At 39.7% G+C, this 8,013-nt stretch overlaps 1 protein-coding gene across 1 annotated transcript in view; it reads right to left on the bottom strand.

Annotated features, from left to right (window-relative positions):
• Positions 1-8,013, bottom strand: part of LOC110148106 (membrane cofactor protein-like) — a 100,164-nt gene that overhangs the window by 77,740 nt on the left and 14,411 nt on the right. The window lies entirely within an intron of this gene.

Genomic DNA, 8,013 nt, shown 5'->3' with positions numbered 1-8,013 from the left:
CTCCATAACTTCTGAGGTTTTCTGAGACTTTCAGAAGAAAAAGGAAAGGAATTCTTGTTGGTATCTTCAAAATAATATCATTTCCAAACATGTAAACAGCAAACTATATCATACATATGATAGTAACAAGATGTAAGTATGTATTTCTTACTTTTGCTTATCTACCAAAAGATAAGTATACCAAAAAGTGATGAAATACATGACCATTTACAATATGCATATCTAACACACAATAATTCAGAGAAAGAGGAATTAGAATCCAATTGGGCACATAATGATTATGACATGACAAGTGATTAAAAACATCTGACATCTAGTATAAACACACATGCACATAATGTGCTTTAAACACTGAATGTGTTTTTATAAAAAAACATTGGCAAGAAGTGTAATAGAATATCTAGAATAACTATAGTTGAATTTAAAGATAATGGGGTAAAATGTGGTGTTTAACTCCTTTTTGCATACATGCATTCTTGAATTTTTCTGTCTTTAATGTGTATCACCTTTGAAACATAGAATATGTTATTTTATCATAAAGACAAATACAAAGTAAGGGTATATATTCCTTGGTGACTCAGTGGTTAAGAATCTACCTGCAATGCAGAGACGCAGGAGATAAGGGTTCAATCTCTGGGTCTGGAGTAGGAAAGGACAACCCACTCCAGTATTCTTGCCTGGGAAATTTCATGGTCAGAGAGCCTGGTCGGTTACAGTCCATGGGGTCCCAAAGAGTCAGACATGACTGAGCAACTGAACACACATACAAAGTAAGATAACATGTGTTGGGAATTCTAGAGCCCTCTTTTGTAATGATCTTCAGATCTAATAACATTTTCATGATTTTGCTGGTATATAGTTTTTGAAACATTAAACCACAAAAATCTAAAATGTGATTTTTATGTTCATATATTATAAACAGCATAGTTAGCTTCAATCAGTTGATATAAACATTTTTCGTTTCTAAAAATCATGACATAACAGTTCACATTATGGCACACAAATTCCTACCTTTCCCATATGTAAAATATATTCACCCATTTCCAACAGCCCTCAAAGTTTTAATCCATTCCAGCATCAACTCTAAGGCCCAAATTTTACTTAAATATCTTCTAAATAAGTTATGAGTGAGACTCAGTTACAGGTCCACCCTTGGGCAAAATTTCTATTCATGTGTGACTCTGTGAACCCAGAAAATAAGTAATGTGTTTCCAAAATTAAAACAGACATAGGATAGATATTGCCATTCAAGAATGGACAAACAGAAAAATTTTGAATAAAGGGTAACACATCACAGACTCAAAACCCATCAGGAGAATTGTCATTAGGTTCCAAGAACAGAGAACACTCAACGGTGAAGCTGATGTTCTGTCTTTGGGCCACTGGGGGGCAGCCCTAGCTTTTTGGACCACCAGGCAGGTGAGCCTACTTTCTCAACTGGAAGAGGCCCTGTGGGCCCAGACTTCTGGGTGCAGGGCTCTATCTTGGAAGACGTTCTTCCTTTATTTGCATGATGCCTGTTACTTTCAGTTCAGGCTGGAAGCATGTCCAGTAGGATAACATTCTCAAAACTTTTGTCAGTTTCTTGTGCAATAACAGGTGCAAGTTCTCAGCTATGCAGGCACATCACAGATCTTTCCTGGATAATAGCATCTCTATTTCTGGCTTAGGCTGAGACAGACTTTTGAATCTCAAGTCATGTGCCTAACCTTTTAAGCCAAGGACTGGCCAGCTTCACTCTGGGCTTGATTGGTGAGTACACTCTGTGGATAGGCTGAGAAATGTCAAATCATCTCATGTTGGTTTCTTTTGGCTTGACAGTTCATCCTTCAATTTACATCTTACTCGCATGTATTTTACTACAGGCAGCAAGAGGAAATCAGGTGGATCTTCCATAGTTGGTTTGGGAATCTCCTGAACTTAATATCCAAGTTCATCTTAAATATTTTGTGTGGTGGTTAATTTTGTGTCAGCTTGGCTAGACTACAGTACTCAAGTGACTGGTCAAGTTGTCAACCTACATGTTTCTCTGAAGGCATCTTAAAGATATGATTACGATTTAATCACAGACTTTGAACAAAGCAAAGTACCTTCTGTAAGGTGGGTGTCCATCCAATCTGTGGAAGGTTTTAAGAGAAAACACTGAGTTCCTTCCAGAAAGAAGGAACTCTACCTCCAGACAGCCTTCAAATTCAAAACTGCGACACACATACCCTTTCTAGGTTTCCAGGCCGCTACCTGCCCTGCAGGTTTCAAACTTGCCAGTCTCACAATCACATGAGTCAATTCCTTAAAACAAATCTTAACCTCTCCATGTATGTTTGTCCCTCTGTCTCTCCGTGTGTGTGTGTGTGTGTGTGTATGTGTGTGTGTATTATACTAATTTAGAATATGCTTCTATTCCTCTAAAAAGAACTCTTAATTCTTTATACAGACTTTGGTAATGAGAGATCCTAAAGGAAGAAAACTTTTAGGATAACTTTTCAAAATTGGTTCTGGAATTTCTGGAATTTATTTTCAAATCTTTTTTTTTTTAATATTTTCTTGATGTGGACCATTTTTAAAGTCTTTATGGAGTTTTCTACAATATTTCTTCTGTTTTACATTTTGGTTTTTTGGTCACAAGGTATGTGGGATCTTAGCTCCTCAACTGAGGCTCAAACCCACACCCCCGAGATTGGAAGGCAAAATCTTAGCCAGTGAACTACCAGGGAAGTCTCCTCAAATCTGACATTTCTAACAGCAGTAATGCATCTACTGCCCAGAGGAGAGATGACACTAATAGTCCATGGCATGCTGTGACGATAAAGACATAAAATATCAACATTTGTTACCTCCAATTGTACTTATAGAAGACAAGTATTTGATATCTTAGAGCATTTTTGTGAAACTAATGAGTAGGACTGGGTGAACTGGTTGATCCTCATTGCAAGAGACAAAGTGAAGAAAAAATGAGATGAGCTCGGGAATTCAAACAGTTCAGATGCTGTGCAAATGCCCTTAAAATTTCCCTGCTGACCCTGAATAAAATCCTTGTCTCCCGTACCCACTGAGCTGAGATCACTGAAAAGGAAACCCAGAGTTTCATTCTACCAGTAGCTGGATTACAGTGAAAATTATGTTTTCAACCACACCAGGGTGTCTGCAGTTAAAGTTGGAAAGAATGGGGTCCAAGAATTGGAATGAAAATGGTTGGAAAATTGGCCACAAGGAGATGGAAAGATGTATGTGGATAGATCTCTCTGATGAGCAAAAAAGGTGATCCTCACCAAAGATTGATTTCAGCAGAGGCACATTTAAAAGTCAAGTGGGTAAGATGATGTGTTTGGTGGATACAGTCAGATTGTCCCCAGCCACTGCTGTTATGTCCTGGTGGGTTCACGTACAAATGGGCCATGGTGATCAGAACGGAAGTTATTTATGGGCTCAGAAATATGACTTCCACTCCACAAAGCCTATCCCCTAGGCCACTGCTGAGTGTCCTATCTGCTGGCAGCAGAGACCAGCTGAGTCTCTGGTGTGGCACAATCCCAGTGTGAGGCCCCGGCCCCCTGATGGGAGGTGATTCCTCTGACACCTCAGTCATGGATGTGCTTTCCCTGCACAATGCAGCTGCCAAAACAACCCTCTGTGGACCTATCCACATGGTGGTAATCCACAGGGCAATGCTTCTGATCGAGGAACTCATGTCACAGCAAAAGAAATGCAGTAGTAGCCTAGTGAATTTTGGAATTCACTAGTGAATATCGGAGAAGGCAATGGCACCCCACTCCAGTACTCTTGCCTGGAAAATCCCATGGATGGAGGAGCCTGGTGGGCTGCAGTCCATGGGGTTGCTGGGAGTCGGACACGACTGAGCGACTTCACTTTCACTTTTCACTTTCACATATTGGAGAAGGAAATGGCAACCCACTCCAGTGTTCTTGCCTGGAGAATCCCAGGGACGGGGGAGCCTGGTGGGCTGCCGTCTATGGGATCGCACAGAGTCGGACACGACTGAGCGACTTCACTTTCACTTTTCACTTTCACATATTGGAGAAGGAAATGGCAACCCACTCCAGTGTTCTTGCCTGGAGAATCCCAGGGACGGGGGAGCCTGGTGGGCTGCCGTCTATGGGATCGCACAGAGTCGGACACGACTGAAGTGACTTAGCAGCAGCAGCAATGAAAATATAGGCCCCAGCAACCTGAAGCAGTTTGATTGATAGAACAGTGGCTGAGCCATTGGAAAACTCAGTTTCAGTGAGTTTCCAAGGTGTCAGTCCTTAGCCAGGTTGTGGCCATTTTCCCTCTGCTCTAAGCCAGCATCTGATATATGGTGCTGTGTCTCCTTGGGCAAGATTAACAGTATCAGGAATCCAGTGGAAATGGGAGTGACACACTCTTGTGCTGTGCTGTGCTTAGTTGCTCAGTTGTGTCCGACTCTGTGTGATCCCATGGACTGTAGCCCACCAGGCACCAGTGTCCATGGGGATTCTCCAGGCAAGAATACTGGAGTGGGTTGCCATGCCCCTCTCCAGGGTATCTTTGTGTGCATCTGAATATAATCACAGCAGGATCCTCTATGACCCACCTCCCAGAATATTGGAAATAAAAGTAAACAAATGGGACCTAATTACACTGAAAAGCTTTTGCACAACAAAGGAAACTATATGCAAGGTGAAAAGACAGCCTTCAGAATGAGAGAAAATAATAGCAAACGAAGCAACAGACAAAGGATTAATCTCAAAAATATACAAGCAACTCCTGAAGCTCAATTCCAGAAAAATAAATGACCCAATCAAAAAATGGGCCAAAGAACGAAACAGACATTTCTCCAAAGAAGACATACAGATGACTAACAAACACATGAAAAGATGCTCAACATCACTCATTATCAGAGAAATGCAAATCAAAACCACAACGAGGTACCATTACATGCCAGTCAGAATGGCTGCTCTCCAAAAGTCTACAAGCAATAAATGCTGGAGAGGGTGTGGAGAAAAGGGAACCCTCTTACACTGTTGGTGGGAATGCAAACTAGTACAGCCACTATAGAGAACAATGTGGAGATTCTTTAAAAAGCTGGAAATAGAACTGCCATATGACCCAGCAATCCCACTCCTGGGCATACACGCCGAGGAAACCAGATCTGAAAGAGACACGTGTACCCCAATGTTCATCACAGCACTGTTTATAATAGCTAGGACATGGAAGTAACCTAGATGCCCATCAGCAGACGAATGGATAAGGAAGCTATGGCACATATATATAATGGAATATTACTAAGCCATTAAAAAGAATACATTTGAATCAGTTCTAATGAGATGGATGAAACTAGAGCCCATTATACAGAGTGAAGTAAGCCAGAAAGACAAAGACCAATAGAGTATACTAATGCATATATATGGAATTTTAAAAGATGGTAACAATAACCCAATATGCAAAACAGAAAAAGAGACACAGATGTACAAAACAGACTTTTAGACTCTGTGGGAGAAGGCGAGGGTGGGATGTTCTGAGAGAACAGCATTGAAACAAGTATACTATCAAGGGTGAAACAGATCATCAGCCCAGGTTGGATGCATGAGACGGGTGCTCAGGGCTGGTGCACTGGGAAGACCCAGAGGGATGGGATAGAGAGGGAGGCGGGAGGGGGGATGGCGATGGGGAACACATGTAAATCCATGGCTGATTCATGTCAATGTATGGCAAAAACCGCTACAATATTGTAAAGTAATTAGCCTCCAACTAATAAAAATAAATGAAAATAAATAAATAAAATTAATTAATTAATTAATTAAAAGGCGCCACAAAGCACATTAAGGAATATTTAGTGCCGATAATATGCTGATGCTCTTGTGCTCACTACTGTTGTCTCAGGTGAGTGTTTAAGAAACCGGCGCTTCCCTCAGCACCGGCTCCCCTGGTGGCTCAGACACTAAAGAGCCTGTCTGCAATGTGAGAGACCCGAGTTTGGTTCCTGGGTCAGGAAAATCTCCTTGGGGAGGAAATGGCAATCCACTCCAGCATTCTTGCCTGGAGACTCCCATGGACAGAGGCTGGTGGGCTACAGTCCACGGGGTCTCAAAGAGTCAGACACGACTGAGCGACTTTCACTTTCTAAGCACAAGAAAGTATACATGGTGGGATAAGGTCCAAAGACACGTTGGTTTCCATAGACCCCCCACAAGTCAAGCTGGGTGAAAGGACAAGAGAAAGTGATAGTGACATGGAATCAGCTATTCATTCATATATGCTTCACCTGGCTGAGAGAGAACGTCAGTGATTTTTGAGAAGTGTTTAAGTTAGAAATTAGATTTTTATACCACTTTTGGAGCCAGTCTGTTACTGTCTTAAAAAAAAAAAAAAAAACTTGTAAAAGTACATATCAGGGAATGAATTCAAGAAACTGTTGTGAAACCACTACTAGGAAATCAGGGATTTTTAAAGCTCTCTGAACTTTGATATTTACTAAGTGGCCTCACTTAACTAGCATCATATTGACAGAAATCCCCTTAAATTCAGTCACACTTGATGAGCCGCCAAACAACCAAACAGCACAACTGGAACATTTATATGAATATGCCATTGGGAATATCTAACATACTGTTACTACTCAATGTCTTCCTCACCCTGTGAGATTTTCCTGTGCTCATGGAAAAAGTTGGAACAGATCTGAACATTCAGTTCCCCTCCTAAGTGTAACTTCATGTTTATCTACTTTCATGTGCCTCTGCAGAAATTGTCTATATCATATCATCATGATGGAAAGTAAACTTACAGGAAAATTACCTTATACTCTCCTAAGGAAAAAAATAAATTAATTAAGTTTTCTGGTTTTTTGAGTTTCACATCAAAAGGACTCTCAATACTAATTATGCAAATAGAGAAAGACAAATACCATATGATATCACTTACATGTGGAGTCTAAACTATGACACAAAGGAACCTATTTATGGAACAGAAACAGACTCAGACACGGAGAACAGACTCGTGGTCGCCAACGGTGTGGGGGAAGGAAGAACGGGGAGAGTGGGATTAGCAGATACGAGCTATTATATGTATGAAAGACAAACAACAAAACTGTACTGTATGACGCAGGGAACTGCATCCAGTGAGATAAACCACAATGGAAATGAATGTGAAAAAGAATATATGCATAACTGAACTGTTCTACTATACAACAGAAATAAGCATAACACTGTAAATCAACTATACTTCAATAAGAAATATTTTTTAAAGGGTTCTGTTTTGTTTACCAACCAAAAGACAACTGTCATCTCACCCTTTCTGGGGAAAACTTCTCTTCCCTGCCTAATTACATGGGTGAACAAAACATAATCTCTGGGGGGGGGTATTTCTGAACTCTCTTCTTTCTACTGATCAATTTCACTATCATTAGCCAACTACCACACTGTGATAAACACAATATCTTAATTATAAATCTACATATCTGGTATTACAAATCTTCTTTTATTTTCAAGATTGATCTGGCCATTGGCACATGCATTTTTAAATCATATCATTAACTTTTGGAGGACAAATTGAAGAATCTTACTAGGGTCATGTTCAAAACATAAATTAATTGAGGAAAATTGACATCTTGGTGATACTAAATGTTCTATTCCAGCTTTATCATCTACTTCTTCCTTCATTTGCATTTTAACATTTTTCTCAGTTTTGTTTTACAATTTGCGGTGTAGCACTCTTCAAATATTTTCTCAAATGCATTTCTTAATAAAGTTTTCAAAGTATTTATAAAAGTCAGTGTGGCTTTTAATATTTTTTCAATTTTTGTTTTTATATGAAATTTTTAATATACTAGGTCTGGTAGCCTTTTTTTTTTTTGGTGGAATCCTTAATTTGTAAACATTACATGCTATAATTATGTTTTACTCTGCCCTTACCATTTACCATCGTAATGGCTTTTTTTCTTTTGCCTTAGTGAAGTCAACATCATCTGGACTATTTATTATTATAAAACACTCTTCATTATTATATAGTAATTCTCTTTTTTTTATTTTATCTGAT

This window comes from Odocoileus virginianus, chromosome 11, assembly GCF_023699985.2.
Source record: "Odocoileus virginianus isolate 20LAN1187 ecotype Illinois chromosome 11, Ovbor_1.2, whole genome shotgun sequence".
Lineage (NCBI taxonomy): Eukaryota > Metazoa > Chordata > Mammalia > Artiodactyla > Cervidae > Odocoileus > Odocoileus virginianus.
The sequence above is the reverse complement of the archived record's forward strand: the minus strand, read 5'-3'. Positions and strand labels throughout refer to the sequence as shown.